This window comes from Gracilinanus agilis, chromosome 5 (assembly GCF_016433145.1).
Source record: "Gracilinanus agilis isolate LMUSP501 chromosome 5, AgileGrace, whole genome shotgun sequence".
NCBI lineage: Eukaryota > Metazoa > Chordata > Mammalia > Didelphimorphia > Didelphidae > Gracilinanus > Gracilinanus agilis.
Genome location: NC_058134.1, coordinates 146454812 through 146473576, shown reverse-complemented (window position 1 = coordinate 146473576; position 18765 = coordinate 146454812).

Here is an 18765-nt window from a genome sequence, read left to right as displayed (position 1 = left end):
CATAGTAGTGAATCTGAAAAATATTGTAATGCCTTATTAATCAGGATAGTATTATTTTTCCACTGGTCTCATGTCATGGCCACTTGTTATCTATAAAAAGGTAAGGTTATCTTATGAAAGTGATACCAAGATGCTACAATACTATATTTAGAGTCAGAAACCCTAACTTTTTGCCTGAGCTATTTCCTCTTCATAGGATAAAAGACAAATTTAGAGCAGGGGCTCTTTAATCCCATTCCATCATTTTACAAATAAAGTTCCAAAAAATTTATAGAACTTATCTGAAGTCACACTGAATGAAAATTCGAACTCAAGCCCTCTGACTTCAAATCCCACATTAACTACTGGACCTTAGACAAAATATAACTATCCAGTGACCAGTTTCTCATTTATGCAAATGGTACTTCATTGCTTGTGATATTCATTTCATGGGATTATTGGTAAGGAAAGAATTTTATAAAAGGATAATTAGAAGATGGCTAGAGTAGAAGCAGGGAGGTAAATCTCTCTTAACCCTACACATGACACCTCAAAAGGACACAAAAACCAAATCCAGATGAACAAAGGGACCCCACAATAGGGCACAGCATTGAAGGTCTGTGAGATTTGGGCATTTCCACACTATAAGAGGTTGAAATATCTCTCACTAAAATGCAAGCTAATCAACATCCCCCACACACACACACACAGCACCTACAGTGCCAAAGCCAGTGCACAAGAGTTAGAATAAGCTTGGGGCATTAATTAAGTACTTGTCAGCTACCTGGGATCACCAGAGCCTGCACTTGAGAGCAGCAAGACTTAGGACCCCCAGAGGATAAATGATTTTGAAAGCAAACCTTGAGCTCAGGTGCAAACCTTGGGTGGGGACCCAGTGTGGAGGGGTGCATGACTGTGGAAGCAGTGCCCTGATATTGTAAAAGGAGCCTGGGGCAGAGAAGCAAGCAAGGAGACCACCAGGAGGTTTGACTCTGAGAACAGCTAGACTTGAGACCCCAGGAGCCTAAAGAGGTCAGACCAACAAAGGGCTCAAGGATAAAGCTGAGAGGGCCTCATGGTGCTATGACTCAGGCAAAAACTGCTCCACAGCCTGATAGATAGAAAGCCTGTCTGCCTCACCAAGACTTCTGACTAAGAAAAAAAACCTTAATAATAATGGCAAGCCATGCACAAGAACTTCCAAAAAGAAAGCCCAAGAAGAATTGACTTTTACATAGAAAAAATCCAGACAACAGAGCAAACAGCAGAGGAGAACAAATAAGTAATCACATCCAAATCTTCCCCACTCCCCCCCAAAAAAAAAGAAAATTGGTTACAAGCTCTTAAAGAGTTCAAATTTGAGATCATGAGAATGATGGAAGAGATTTGGCAAGAAAAGTTGGAAATAGATCAAAACTGAGTAAAAGGTTAAGATGGAGGCAGAGTACCTACAGGGCCAAAGCCAGGGCACAAGAGTTACAGCAAGTTTGGGGCATCCATTAAGTCCATGGCAGCTACCTGGAATCACCAGGGCCTGCCCCTGAGAGCAGCAAAACTTAAGACCTCAAGAGGCTAAAGAATGCACGGACCTTGAACACAGACCTTGAGCACAGGCTCGGATGCAGGTGCAGATGCGGATCTTGAGTGTAGGCATGGACCATGGGTGGCCACCCAGTGCAGAGGGGTGCATGACTGTGGAAGCAGCACCCTGAGACTGTTAAGGGAGCTTCAGGCAGAGGAATAAGCAAGGGGAACGCCAGGAGACTTGACCCTGAGAAAAACGAGAGCTGAGACCTCAGGAGCCTAAAGAGCTCAGACTGAAGCTGGGCATGAGGATAAAGCTGAGAAGGCACTGGGCTAAAAATGGCAAGCCAGACACAAGAACCCCAGAATAGGAAGATCAGGAAGAAATCTTTAACAATCAACAACTTTTACACAGAAAAAGCCAGACAACAGAGCAAATAGCAGAGGAGAACAAACAAGTAACCATATCCAAACCATCCCAAAAAAATGAAAACTGGTCACAAGCTCTTGAAGAGTTCAAATCTAAGATTATGAAAGAGATGGAAGGGATTGGCAAGAAAATAAAAGTTTAAAAGGCAGATTTCGAAATTGGAAAGTGAGGCTCAGAAATCAAATGAATTGATAAGCAAATTGAAGATCAGAAATGACCATCTGGAAGCCTTTAAGAACCAAAAAGACCAGACTGAAAAGGAAAACCAAAAGATTATAGCAAAAAGCAGTCTCTAAAGGCTATAATTGGGCAATTCAAAAAAGATGCCTCCAAATCAAAAGAATTGATAAATAAATTGGAGACCAAAATTAAAAACAGCTGGAAAACAGGATAGATCAAATAGAAAAGGAAAATCAAAAGATTATAGCAGAAAACCAGTGTTAAAAGACAAGAATTGGGCAAGTAGAAGCCAATGATCTCTCAAGAGAGCAAGAACAAATAAAACAAAGTCAAAAGACTAAAAATAGAAGGAAACATGAAATATCTCAATGAGAAATTGAGAGATCAAGAAAACAGGTTTAGAAAAGACCATTTGAGAATCATTCATCTTCCTGAAAAAGCAGAAAGTAATAGAAATTTGGACTCCATACTAAAAGAAATTATCCAAGTAAACTGCCATGATGTTCTTCAACAAGAGGGCAAAATAGATATTGAAAGGATGCATAGGTCACCCTCTACACTAAACTATTAAAAGACAACCCCCAGATAATAGTCAAATTCAAGGGCTTCCAAGTAAAAGAAAAAAAACTTTACAAGAAGCCAGAAAGAGACAATTCAGATATCAAGGAGCACCAATCAGGATCACACAGGATCTGGCAGCCTCCAATATAAAAGACCACAAGGCTTGGAACGTGATATTCAGAAGTCAAAAGAACTGGGTCTACAAACAAGGATCACCTACCCAGAAAAACTGACTATATACTTCCAGGGGAAAAGCATGGGCATTCCACAAGATAGAAGATTTTCAAGTATTTGCATGGAAAAGACCAGGACTAAATGGAAAGTTTGATATCCAATGACAAAATCCAAGAGAAACATGAAAAAGTAAATAAGGAAGAGAGGGGAAAGAAAGAAAACTCTTATTTTGAAATTTGCCTCTTTAAGGGCTTCAATAAGATCAAATTATTTTATTCCTATATGGAGAAATTTTATGTGTGATTTTCAAAAACTATATTCACTATTATGTTGGAGTACTAAATGGCCTTAGATGATAAGAGGGGAAGAAGGGGGGTGAACAGTAGATGGCACCAAGAGAAACTTGAATGAATAAGAAAAATAGGATTTTCTATACCACTCAAAGAGGGCATGGGAAGGGGATGGGATGAATACTATTATAAGAAAGAGAGGAAGAGAGCATTAAGAGGTAATATCTAAAACTTAATCTCAGTGGAATTAACCCTGAGAGGGAAGGGCAGCTATATCTATTTGGATATAGAATTCTATCTAACCCTTTGGAAAAAGTGAGAAGGGATAAACCAAGAAGAAGAGAGGAGTGAGGAGGTCAAAAATGGTAGGGGAGGAGAGCAGGGACAGAAATAATTAGGCCTTAAAAATAAAAATAAGGGAACAAAAAGGGAGGGGGGTGGAAAGGGAAGTAATTAAGGGAAGGGATAAGGGGTACTGACTTAAAACAAACCACTGGTTTGAAAGGGAATAGTGTGAGAAGAAGGGTCAGAACTAGGAGAGGATATCAAAATGTTGGGGAACACACAACTGATAATTATAACTCTGAATGTGAATGTGAATGGGATGAATTCACCCATAAAACAGAAGCAAATAGCAGAGTGGATTAGAAACCACAATCCTACCATATGCTGTCTACAAGAAACACACATGAAACAGGCAGATATACATAGGTTTAAAGTCAAAGGCTGGAGCAAACTCTTTTGGGATTCAACTGAGAAAAAGAAGGGAGGAGTAGTCATTATGATATCTGACAAAGCCTTAGTAAAAATAGATCTGATTAAAAGAGATAAGGAAGGTAACTACATCCTGATAAAAGGCAGTATAGACAATGAGGAAATAACAGTACTCAACATGTGTGCACCAAATGGAATATCATCCAAATTCCTAAAGGAGAAACTGGCAGAGCTCAAGAAGGAAATAGATAGTAAAATTATATTAGTGGGAGATTTAAATATTCCTCTTTTCAGATCTAGATAAATCAAACCTAAAATTAAATAAGAAAGAGATAAGAGAGGAAAATGAAATTCTAGAAAAAGTAGAGTTAATAGATATGTGGAGAAAAATTAACAGTGACAAAAAGGAATACATCTTCTTTTCAGCTGCATATGGTACATTCACAAAGATTGACCATGTAATAGGGCATAGAAACATTGCAAACAAATGCAAAAGAGCAGAAATAATAAACGTAACCTTCTCAGATCATAATGCAATAAAAATAATAATTAGTAAGGGAACATGTACAGGCAAATCAAAAATTAATTGGAAATTAAATAATATGATTCTTGAAAATCAGTTAGTTAAAGAAGAAATCATAGAAACAATAATTTCCTTGAAGAGAATGACAATGATGTGACCTCCTTCCAAAATCTGTAGGATGCAGCTTAGGCAGTAATCAGGGTGAAATTTATATCCTTGAGTGCATATATTAACAAATTAGGGACGGCAAATAACAATGAACTGGGCATGTAAATCAAAAAACTAGAAAAGGAACAAATGAAAAAACCCCAATTAAAAAACAAATTAGAGATTATAAAAATTAAAGGAGAAATTAACAAAATTGAAACTAAAAGAACTATTGAATTAATAAAGAAGACTAGAAGCTGGCACTTTGAAAAAACAAGTAAAATTTACAAACTACTTGTCAATCTAATTAGTAAAAGGAAAGAAGAAAACCAAATTGACAGCATCAAAGTTGAAAAGGGAGACCTCATCTCTAATGAAGAGGAAATCAAGGCAATCATTAAAAACTATTTTGCCCAATTATATGGCAATAAATATAGCAATCTAGGGTATATAGATGAATATTTACAAAAAATATAAATTCCCAGATTAACAGCAGAAGAAATAGAATATATAAATAATGCCATATCAGAAAAAAAGAATTTGAACCAGCTATCAAACAACTCCCTATGAAAAAATCCCCAGGACCAGTTGGGTTCACAAGTCAGTTCTATCAAACTTTCAAAGAACAACTAATCCCAATGCTGTACAAATTATTTGACACAATAAGCAAAGAAGGAGTTCTACCAAACTCTTTTTATGACACAAATATGGTAGTGATCCCAAAGCCATGTAGACCAAAAAAAGAAAAAGAAAACTACAGATCAATCTCCTTAATGAACAAAGATGCAAAAATCTTAAACAGAATACTGGCAGAAAGCCTCCAGCATGTGATTATTAGGGTTATTCATTAGGATCAGGTGAGATTTGTACCAGGAATGCAAGCATGGTTTAACATTAGGAAAACCATTCACTTAATTGACCATATCAAGAAGCAAACCAACAAAAATCACGTGATTATCTCAATAGTTGCTGAAAAAGCCTTTGACAAAATACAACATCCATTCCTACTGAAAACACTAAAAAAGTATAGGAAGAGAAAGGCCTATCCTAAAAAGAATAAATAGTTATATCTAAAAGTATCAATAAACATCATCTGCAATGCAGATAAATTAGAAGCATTCCCAATAAGATCAGGAGTAAAATAAGGATGCCCATTGTCACCTCTATTATTTAGCATTGTACTAGCAACAGTCACAGTAGCAGTTAGAGAAGAAAAAGAAATTGAAGGTATTAAAATAGGCAGTGAGAAGATCAAGCTATCACTCTTTGCAGATAATATGATGATCTACTTAAAAAATCCTAGAAAATCAACTAAAAAGTTTGTGAAAATAATCAAAAACTTTAGCAAAGTTGCAGGATACAAAATAAACACACATAAATCATCAGCATTTCTGTATATTTCAAACAAATCATGGCAGGAAGAGTTAGAAAGAGAAATTCAATTTAAAATCACTCTAGACAATATAAAATATTTAGGAATCTATCTGCCAAGACAAACACAGGAATTATACAAGCATAATTATGAAACCCTTTCCACACAATTAAAACTAGATTAGAAAAACCTTCAGTGTTCATGGGTAGGATGAGCTTACATAATAAAAATGACCATCTTACCCAAATTAATTTACTTATTTAGTCCTATGCCTATCAAACTACCAAAGAACTTTTTTACTGAATTAGAAAAAAACTATAACAAAGTTCATTTGGGAAAAAAAGACCAAGAATTTCAAGAGAAATAATGAAAAAAAATATGAATGAAGGTGGCCTAGTAGTACCAGACCTTAAACTGTAATATAAAGCATTAGTCATCAAAACAATATGGTACTGGCAAAGAGACAGAAGTGAGGATGAGTGGAATAGACTAGGAGTAAGTGAGCTCAGCAAAACAGTCTTCAATAAACCCAAAGAACCCAGCTTTTGGGACAAAAACCCAATATTTGACAAAAACTCCTGAGAAAATTGGAAAACAACACAGGATATATTGGTTCTAGATCAACATCTCACACTCAATATCTAGATAAACTCAGAATGGGAGAATGGCTTAAATAAAAAGAAGGAAACTATAAGTAAATTAGGTAAACACAGAATAGTATACCTGTGATATCTCTGGGAAAGGAAAGTTTTTAAAACCAAGCAAGAGTTAGAAAAATTACAAAATGTAAAATAAATAATTTGACTACATTAAATTAATAAATTTTGTAGAGATAAAACCAATGCTACCAAAATTAGAAGGGAAGCAATAAATTGGGCAAAAAATCTTTATAACAAAAACTCAAGTCTAATTACTCAAATATACAAGGAACTAAATCAATTATACAAAAAAAAAAAAATCAAACTATCCCCCAACTGATAAATGGGCAAGGGACATGGATAGGCAATTTTCAGATGAAGAAATTAAAACTGCCAATAAGCACATGAAAAAGTGTTCTAAATTTCTAATAATTAGAGAAATGCAAATCAAAACAACTCTGAGGTATCATCTCTGTTATGATGATAATAACAGATATTTTGGAGAAACAGATAAATGTGTCAGGGCCAATAGACCTTCAAGTCACAAACACTGATTCAGTGAGAAAGGAGGGGGTTAGACACTCCTGGATCTCAAACCCCTCCCCCTCTAGCAGTTGCTGCTTCAGTTGAAAATGGAGACTGGATAAGATTCTTCTGGTAAGTTTCTGTTATGGCTGAACTGCAATAATGTTCCCTTTCTTTAATTTATATTCCTCACAGGTCTAATAGAGGAATAAGTAGAAGCTAGCTATATAATTGTTGAGGATAGAGATAAAACTGATCTTCTTAAACTGGCAGCTGACAGGATTCAAACTACATGACCAGACTTGAGTTGTGAGTATTTCCCCAAATAATTTCCAGGCACAGATATTGAAGGTAAAGGTTATATTAAGAAGTAAAAAGGAAAACTAAAGTAGTTAATGAAGGTATTTGAATAAAGAAAGGTGACCCTGAGCTGTTAGGTTGAAGGTGCTCTTCCCCCCCACTGGAGGGGAATGAAGGCACTTACCTAAAACTGGCTCTCTTGCTATTAATGAATATTTTTACTCTCTAATCACTAAATATTTGTTGTATTGAAGTTGATAAAGATAAACCTTATTAAACTGGCTAACCCTTGTGTATGAAACCACAAAGGCTTTGCCACAAAGGCCACTCAGGTGAACCCCAAGTCAAAAGCAGTAAGCAGAATGTCTGCTCACTTCAACCCCCACAAAGCAACTGCCAACTCCTCTCAACTGCCCACTCACCCAACGTTCTCCAGGGGGGTCCCCTGGAATTCTGGGCGAGGCTGTCCCTGTATCTTTGCAGGGATTCCATGCATCCATTTGTACATAACAGTGATTTCCCCCTTTTCTAGTAAGAATTTCCACTGGAAATTCTGCAGGCTGAAGATATTGTAGCATAGATTACCCTGTCTACACTAAACTTAAATCACTTCCTAAATGTCCTATTCCAAACCCCTTAAGAGTTTTGCTATGCTATTGCTTACTATACTATCTACCCCTATCTAAGAAGGGAAAAAGGGAAGTATAAACAAGGGAAAAAAACAGGTTTTGGAAAAAAATACAAGCATCATAACATCTCACACTTAGCAGATTGGCTAAAATGACAGCAGGGGAGAGTAATGAATGTTGGAGGGGATATGATGAAATTGGGACATTAATGCATTGTGGTGGAGTTGTGAATTGATTTAACCATTCTGGATGGCAATTTGGAAGTATGCTCAAAGGGCTTTAAAAAACTATCTGCCTTTTGATTCAGCCATAGCACTGCTTGATTTAAACGTCCAAAGAGATAATAAGGAAAAAGACTTGTACAAAAATATGTATAGCTGCACTCTTTGTGGTGGCAAAAAATTGGAAAATAAGTGGGAGTCTCTCCATTAGGGAATGGCTGAAAAATTGTGGTATATGTTGATGATGGAATACCATTGTGCTAAAAGGAGTAAAGAACTGGAGGAATTCCATAAGAACTGGAATGACTTCCAGGAATTGATGCAGAGTGAAACAAACAGATCCAGGATAACATTGTACACAGAGATGGATACACTGTGGTACAATCGAACATAATGGACTTCTCTACTAGCAGCAATGCAAGAATCCAGAGCAAGGCTGAGGGACTTATGAGAAAGAAAACTATCCACATTCAGAGGAAGAACTGTTGGAGGAGAAACAGAGAAGAAAAACAACTGCTTGGACACATGGGCTGATGGGGATATTATTGGGCTTGTAGACACTAAACGATAACTCTAGTCAAACTATCAATAATATGGAATTAAGTCTTAATCAATGATACATGTAAGACCCAATGGAATTGTGCATCATCTAAGGGTGGTTAGGGAGGTTTGGGAGAGAGGGAAAGAACACAAAATATGTAACTATGGGAAAATATTCAAAATAAAAATAAAAATAAAATAAAATGGTAATCATCATATCTATGTGAGCTCATTATTTTTGGACCTATGAATCTGTAGGTTTCACCTTAGTATGTTTATTCTGGTGGCAAAACTCCTTTACTCTATGCTTTAGCATCATCCCCTTTGTCCTCTTTTATGCTATATATAGGAAATGCACTAGACATTATATGCCATTTTTTCAAACATGATCTTTCTATCTTGATTGCCATATATGGAAAGTGCTTGAGCCATGAAGAATGAAGAGAGACAGTTTTTCAAAGCAACCAGTCAGAGTCTCAGGCTCTCTCATCTGTGGAAAGCAGAACAGGTATGGCCTCTTTAATCTTGCTGCATCATTGCAGATTGGTAAAAAGCATTAGCAGGATATGCACATCTTGTCACATAGCATACTTAGAGCAACCTTCACATTAGATCAAGCTGCTGATAGTCAGCAGGCTCAGTCAGCAAGCATTTAATGAGTGCCCACAGGGTATGTACAGTGTAGGACTGTTTGCCTACACAAACATATGTAGCTGAAAAGACCAGTGTGAATCCATATGTATTGCCCATATGTATTTATATTCTTTGCTGATGTTACATGTATACTTCATGGCAACCAGAACAAAGGAAATGGCTTGTTGTCTCAAAAATATTTAACAACATGTTATTTGAACTACCTCAGGTCAGATGTAGGGGAATTCACATTTAAGTATCTTTCCAGAGCTAGGTATATTTATCCAAAAACTATACTGTATTCCTTGGCACTGGTGATTCACAAATATCAATCTTCCCACTAATTCCAAATGGCCTTAATCTATATAAAGAAGACAATAAACATTGAGGTAAGTAAAGTATACTGAAATAACAATAATGAAAACCAGGTCTCACATTTTTTTATACCTCAGAGTTTTCTGATTTTCTTTGTGTGGGCATTTCTAGCCAGTTATGCAACAGATAGAATCCTTTTGATGTCTCAGTAAACTAAAAAATGGGAATTATAATAGCACTTACCTTCCATGGTTATTATAATGATAAAATGATAAAATATTTATAAAGTGCTTAGCTTAGTGCAATATATATTGTATGTGCTTAATAAATGTTTATTTACTTATTTCTTTACAATTAGCTAGTCTCATTCCAAGATGATTGATACATAGTTCACCACTGAATATGTTCTTGAAATCTTTCCAGTTTGAGAAGACCTAACAAAGAATTCTTGTGTATATGTTTATATATACACATACACATTTACAAAGCACTTTATATGCATTATCTCATTTAATCTTCACAATAGTTCTCTAATATAAGTCTTAGCTATAGAAATGGAATGGACCTAAGAGGTCAAAGAGTTCAAAACTTAATTTCATAAATGAAGAATCTGAGGATCACAGAAATTAATTAATTTCCTGAAAGTGGGAATGTGAAATCCTCTATCTCTTATTCTGACTAAAATAGTATTAGCCTTGATGATTATAACACAAATAATATAGTTTGCATCATATGAATTACAGTTTAAGGGGGTTATAAAATCTTGCTGACAAGCATTTCGACTTTAATCCTGTAACCCCAAGCATCAACCACACCCTAGTGCAAAATCATAAGACAGGAGGTAGAGGGCTGCACTCAAAGGCAAATATCATCTCATGTGCAAATGACATCCATAAATGTCATCCATCTAACTACTGACTCCTAGTTGTCATCATAAAAAATATTAGATTCTAACCACTTACTGAAAAGATTTTGGAAGGGCTGGTAATAATAATAAATATAAAGTTACTAGACATAGTGATTATTTTTTCCAATTCCCAGCTTGCATGATCTGTCCATGTAAAAATATTTGCATTCATTCTGTCTTTTATGACAATATGTCATGTTTCTATGTATAAAAAAATCTCTATATAAAAAAGCTTATCTCTGGGTCTTTGGTTTTGGCATTGACCAGAGTCCACCTTTATTGTGAAACTGGCCACCTCTCAATAAACCTAATAATAGCTTTGAGACTATATTGATGTGATAATTTTTCACCACAAAAGAAACATAATAAATGTCAGAGATAGGATTTGAACAGAGTTCCTCTAATTCCAAAACATTTGAGGAAACTAAGACGCAGAGAATTATTCAAGGTCACACAACTAGTACCTGGGGAACATAAATGTTTTCCATATAAAAATAACCTCCAAAGTATCTTTTCTTAGAACTATATTTATTGTTTATAAAGTTTATAGTGATCAAATTATATCAAGCTAATTCTGTAAAAAGAAATGTCCTAACAACATTTATATCAGAAGTATTAAAAAAAAAGCTTAATTGGTCAACAAGGAGCAGAAAGATTTAGGTCTGAAAAATGCTAGATGGGGAGAAAAGTAGAAAATGGATGAAAGTTACTCCATCCAAATTAGGGATGTTCAGCTTGGAAAGATATATATAGCAGATGAAAGTCATATCTATGTTAATAATTCCTGCCACACCACATGTATTTCTCTTTCCTTTCTTAAGCTTCTGTTTATTCTTTCTTGGATATCACTCTAACATTTTTCTTATCTTACCCTTATTCTCTTTACCAGGAAAGAGAACTAAAATTAGAATTAAATTTCTAATATTCATTAACTACAAAATGGTCAATTGTACCAAAATATGTTTTAGATTTCCTCTCATTGCCATCATCTATTCAAGTGTGTTCTTCTACATAAACTTTTATATGGAAATCACAGTGATGAAGCAGAAGTAGCAATTGAGGCCCCCCAATATTCCCTTCTTAACAACTTTGCAGTAGAGAAAGGGCTCTGGTCACAGTTCTAGGGCCAAGAGAAGTGCTAGTGTTTAGAGATACAGAAGATCAGGGGACCTGGCTATGTAAAGACCAGAGTACATACCAGGAGAACAGTGCTTACGCATGTCCATAGATCACAATTTGAAATAAATGAAAACATGCAGATCCCAAGAACTAGTTCTGAACACAGCAACATGAATAAGCTTAAAAATTGGGACTTTACCTCCTCTCCCCCAGGTAAGTAGAATTGGGTGAAATGAGCAAAAAAATAACTTGACTAGAAAAAAAGAAAAACAAACAAACAAAAACTATTGCAATTGCAGGGAAGACCAAGCCACAAAGTCAGAAGACAATAATGTGAAAACAGCTGTAATCACAGCCTGAAAGAAAAATGACACACTGACACAAGCCTATCACCAACTCACAGAAGATTTAAAGAAAGAGATGAAGTGAAGCAAGAAAATTATGAAACGAGAATAAATAAAAAGAAGTTTGGTAAAGAGACTGCTATGTTTGTAATAACAGGGATGTTGGGAAGCTGATAGACTGGCCTGGGCTAGAAGCCTGTAAGACTCTCTCTTCTCCCCCCGCCCCACAGGCTTGAGTGAGTGGGGAGGGGTAAGTGCTCCTTGCTCACAAAACCCTATCACTCAGCAGTTAGTTTTTCAGTTAAAAATGGAGACTGGGAAATGACTTCTGACAAGGCTCAGCAAAGCTAATCTCTAATGGTGTTCACCTCAACTTATATTCCCCACAGGTCTGATTGAGGGACCAAGGGGAAGCTTGATCTCTTGATGTTAAGGACTGAGAAGGATCTGACTTCTTAGGCTGGCAACTGACAGGAACCAAGCTTAATGGCAGTAGTGAGTATACCCAAATAATAACCAGGAACAGCCATTAAAAGATGGAGTTTATATTGATAAAAGAAAGAAGGGATAGGCAAGGAGGGGGTAACTAGGATTTGGATAAGATCTGGGAAGCCTTGAACTGACAGGTAGGAACTGCCCCTCCCCCCCAGGAGAGAGTGGCAGACTTAATATCTAACTGGCCCTCTAAGCTTATAATAATCACTTCTAATATCTAAATAATCAAATAATTATTATATTGATGCTAGAAGGTCTAATCCTACTAGACAGGCAAACCTCTGAGTAGAAACCACAATGGCTTTTGCCACTATGGCCTCCCAGGCAAACCCCAAACCAGGAACAGTGAGCATAGAGACCTGCTCACCTCAACCCCCAGGAATCAACTGATCAACTCCATTCCAACTGTCCCCTTACCCAGAGTTATCCAGGGGGTTCCCCTGGATTTCTGGGTGAGGCTTGACCCTGTATCTTGCAGGAATTCCACCCTGCCATTTTCTATATTACAAAAAATGCTGAAGAAAGTAACATCTTAAAAAATTTGGTCTAATGATAAAAAGAGGCACAAAAATTGAATGAAGAGGACTTCTAGTGCCAAGATAGTTGAATGAAGAGTGAACTTACCTAATCTCTCTGAAATTCTCCTCCAAACCACTTTAAAACAAAAGCTCTTAACAAATTTTGGAGTAGCAAAGCACTTCTTCTTCCCTGAAGAACTCGGAGAATTAGTATGATATTGGGGAAGGATATAAGAATAATACAAAAAAAATCACTGAAGAAAACAATTCCTTAGTTGTTTTCTTCAGTGAATTTTTGTACCTCCTTTTTCATTTGGCAAATTTTGCCAAGGTTGGGGGGGGGAGGGGGAGAGAGAGAGAGAGAGAGAGAGAGAGAGAGAGAGAGAGAAATAATGGGATATGATCCCAAAAAAATTGAGATGAGTAAGATGACTGCATTAAGGGAAGAGGACTAGGAAATATTGAGTGGGGTGAATTATCTAACATAAAAGAAGTGTGAAAGAGCTATTAGAATGGTGGAGAATTTGGAAAGGAGTGGCAGGCAATGATTGAACCTCACTCTCAGCCGATTGGCTCAAGGACAGCATAACATACATACTAATTTGGATAAAGAAATCTATTTTACCCTCTGGAGGAATTAAAAAGGGACATGAATAAGAGAATGATAGATAGAAAGGAAGATAAATTTGGGAAGATGGTGCTCAGAAGTAAACCCTTTATTAGGAAGAACAGAGTGAAGAGAGAGAAAATATAGGATAAATATAAAATGGAGGTAAATACACAGTTTATTTTAATAACAGCAAATGTGAATGGAATAAACTCAGTAATAAAACAGAAGCAGGTAGTAGAATGGATCAGAATCCAGAATCCTATAATAAGCAGTCTATTAAGAAACAGATTTGAAGCCAGAAGACATGTAAAGAGTAAAGAGCCGGAGGAGCATCTATAATGCTTCAGCTGAATTTTAAAAAAATGTAGGAGTAGCAATCAGGGTCTGAAATTATATCCTGCTAAAAAGGTATCATAGACAACAAAGTAACATCAATACTATACATATATGCACCAAAGAGTATAGCAAGTTATCTTTTAAAGAAGAACTTAAATAACTTATCACAGGAAATAGACAATAAAGCTATTCTACTTGGGAAACTCAACTTTGCCCCCTCTGAATTAGATAAGTTAAAAAAAACTATAAATAAGAATATAGTTAGAGAGATGAATAGAGTTTTAGAACAATTAGATATGATAAACTTCTGGAGAAAACTAAATAGAAATAGAAAAGAATATGCCTTTTTCTCAGCAGCACATAGAGCATAAACAAAATTTGGTCACATACTAAGGCATAAGAACTTCACAAAAATTCAGAAAATCATAAATATTAAATACATCTTTTTCATATTATAATTCAATTAAAATTGCATGCAATAAATAACCAGCCATGGAAAGACATTAAAAAAAACTAATTGGATCAAATATTGAGACCAGGTAGAATCTATACTATTCTTATATTAGAGCAGATTTAATATTAGGAAAATAGTCAATATAATTGACATATCAATAGCAAAAATCATATGTTGATATTAATAGATGCAGAAGAGGCTTTTAATAAAAATAAGAGCATTCCTATTGGGAAAAATTAGTAGCATTAAATGGAGCCTTTCCTAAAATGAGAAGTAGTACATATTTGAAAACAAAAACAATTATAATCTCTAAAGAAGATAGCCTTCACATATCATATGAACAAGGGTGAAATAAGAATGCCCATTTTCACCAATATTATTCTATGCTGTGTAAATGCTAGTGATAATTACCCATGAAATGGCATTAAGTGTAATGTATTATAACATCACTAACATCACTATTAATAAAAGAAAAATTAATATTAAATACCATATTTACCCATCTATGTGCTTATGTGTCGATACATTAAAAATTCTAGCTTTAGCAATAAAACAATGAAAAATGGATGAATCAAAATGCTTAATGAGGAACAAAATTATCACTTTCTGCAGATTATGTAATAATGTATTTAAAGGACCTTAAAAAATAAATCATAAAAAATTTTCAAAACAATTAAAAATTTAGCAAAGTAACAGAATATTTAACAAACTCATATAAATCATTAGCATTCTACATTCTACATTGCCAAAAATGTCTAGCAGCAAGACCAAGAAATTCCAATTTAAATAAATGCTAACATTGCAAAATACTTAGGACTTTACCTGCCAAAATTAACCTAAGGACTATATGAACACAATTATAAAACACTTTTCATGCAAATAAATACAGGTGTAAACAACTGGAGAAATATTCATTACTTGAGAAGGCTACACAAATTTAATTTAAAAAATTCTACCTAAGTTAATTTACTTATTCAGTGCCATACCAATCAAACTACAGAAGAATTATTTAATAGAGCTAGAAAAATGAATAAAAAAATTCATCTGGAAGGAAAAAATGTCAAGAGAATCATTGAAAAAAAGTTTGAAGGAAAGAGTTTTAGAAGTAACAGATTTCAGACTATATTTCAAAGTGGTAGTCATGAAAACAATTTGATACTAGCTAAGAAATATGCTCTTAAATCAATGGAATAAATTAGGACCATAATTTCCAATGGACATAATTCACATAAATAATAAATATAACCTATAACCTAGTGCTTGATAAAATAAGATGGAGCTGTGGGGATAATAATTTACTCTTTGGCAAAGGGTTAAGAGATAGGTGGAGAGCTAGATAGTTCTTTGAAATGTGAGTCAGGCCCAGAGCAGAAGGTCCTGGGCTTGAATCTGCCTTCAGATACCTCTTGGCCATGTCACCTTGAGAAAGTCACTTTAACCCCATTGTCCAGACTTTACTGTTTTTCTGCCTTGGAACCAATGCACATCATTGATTCTAAGATAAAAGGTAAGGTTTACAAAAATCACTCTGACAAAAATTGCTGAGAAAATTAGAAAGCAGCTGGGAAGAAACTAGGCATAAACCAGATGTCAAAGCACATACCAAGAGAGACCAAAACAATTACATGATTTAAGCATAAAGAATGATATCACAAATAAATGAGAGGATCATAGAAAAATATTCTATCAAATATATAGATAACAAAAGAATTTATGACCAAAAAAGAACCAGAGAGGACAAAAATAAATATAATGAATAACTTTGATTAAATGCATTTTTTCACAAATGAAATCAATGCATCAAAAATCAGAAAGAAAACAAGACACCGAGGTGGGAAATTCAGCAAGTTTATTGATTAAAGGCTTCATTTATCATATATATATATATATATACATATATATATAACTAAATTAACTTATAAAATTATGATCCATTTACCAATTGGTCAAATGATATAGATCTATCATATGAATAGTCATATGAAAAATGCTCTAAATATTTACTGACTAGAGAAATGAAAATTAAAACAACTCTGAGGTACCACCTCACACATCTTAGTGTCTAACATGACAGAAAATGCTGCAGGGTATATGGAAATATAAATATGCTAATGCTCTGTTGGTAGAGTTGTGAACTGACCCAGACATTCTGGAAAACAATTTGGTTCTATGCCCAAAGGGTTATAAAACTGCATATACCCGTTTTTTGGTAATATCACCACTCACTATGTATTTCAAAGAGATAATTATAAAGGTGAAAGAAAGGACCTCCTTGTAAAAAACATATTTATAGCAGTTCTTTTTGTAGTGGCACAGAATTGGAAATTGAGGGGATGTCCATCAGTTGGGGAATGGCTGAACAAATTGTGGTATATGTTGATAATGGAATACTATTGTGCCAAAAGAAATGATGAGCAAGATATCAGAAAAATCTGGAAAGATTTGCAGGAACTGATGGGGAGCAAAACAAGCAGAACTGTGTGAACATTGTACACAATAGCAGATGTATTGGAGGATGATTATCTGTGAAAACTTTGCTCTCAGCAATGCAGCAAACTGGGACAATCCTGAAAGACATGTGGGGGAACATTATCTAACTCCAGAAAAAGAATTGTTGGAGTCATCTTTCACATCAGTGTAAATTTGGTTTTATTTGGGGGTTTTGGTTATATATGAGTTTGCTTTTACAACAATGATCAATACGAAAATGTGTTTTGTGCGAAAATAAAAAGAATAAAAACAAAACAAAATAAATAGTGTATATCCTTTGAAACAGACAAAGCCATTACTAGATTTCTATCCCAAAATAACCACACAAAAAAGAAAAGGACATTTTTATAAAAATAAGGCAGTTCTTTATGTGGTGGCTAAGAAAATTGAGGGAATAAACATGAATTTGAGAATGGTTGAACAAGTGATATGTGACTGTGATAGAATACTTTATACTATAAAAGTGATGAGCAGGATTATTTAAACTAGAGATAACAAGACTCAGTAGGGGCATATCAGGTATCTCCAATTATTTAGGTGACTGAGGTGGGAGAGAAAATATAATTGTTTTACTTATCCCCTGAGGGAAAAACTAGGGACATGAGTGTAAAATGTTGCAAAGAAAACTTTCAAATAAGTGAGGAATTGTTGAACATATGAATTTGATGGAATATTCTTGTGCTATAAGAAATGACAAGGGGAATAGTTTCAGAAAAATCTGAGAAGATGCCCCATGAACTGATGCAGTATGAAGTGAACAGAACCAGAAGAACATTATCTAGAACTATAGCAATATTGCTCAACTTCTCAATGTGTTATGGAGAGATGGGATATAGAGAGAATTTGGACCTCAAAAATTAATTAGTGAATGTTAAAATTAAATATTTTTTTAAAATATTTCCCTCCTGTGTCCTCCCCTTCCCAATATATGATTGTTAAAATCTTACTCTTGTATCTTCATGGGGAGGTGTGATGGAGGGGCCATTTTTTGTCTCACCTACACCACAACCAATTTTAGAGGAATTTCAGATATAGTATGTATTTAAATGGCAGTATCAATGCTTTAATTTGCTTCTGAGCCAAAATTTGGTTCTATAACAGGTAGAGATTCTTGTTCTTGGGTGTCTCTCACATCCAAATGTAAGGATGATTCTCTGATCTTTAAAGGATGGTCAAGGAATATTCTCTTCCTTTAAGTACATGGCTTCTTAAGCAAGCCCTGTGCCAAAGGAAAGAAGATAGGTGCAACAGAACCCCAGACACAGGTTTCATTAAACTCATATTACAAGAGCATATAAGGAGGAGAAATATCATCTCACCAACTTTCTGAAGTTCATATGGTTATCCTTCACTTTTAAGCCAGCAGAAATGAGAGGCCTGAGGTATAAGGATTATCCTTTAAATATGGAGCTCCAGCTTTGCCAGGAAATTAATTATGGCTGATACAAAGTAGTTAAGTATTATCTTAACCTGTTCTGAAGTGGTTGAAGGAAGGGGAGAAGTTCCTCTTCATCTTTTGGCTACAATAGGGTAATTTAGGTTCATTTCATATTCCATCTCTTCCATGAAGTTTTTTTTTTCTACAACTGGATGTTTTCAAACCTATTGCTGAGTTCCCATAATACTTTCTTTATAACTGTCTAATAGATATTTTATGCTTCTCATATTCTAATGCCTCACGAATTTCACTTACTTTTCTACTAACTGCATCCAGCACAACATTAACCATTAGATCATGGAGTGTGTTTCTCAGTCATTTTTATGTGACATATAGGGCCTATATGTTTTACATGAATA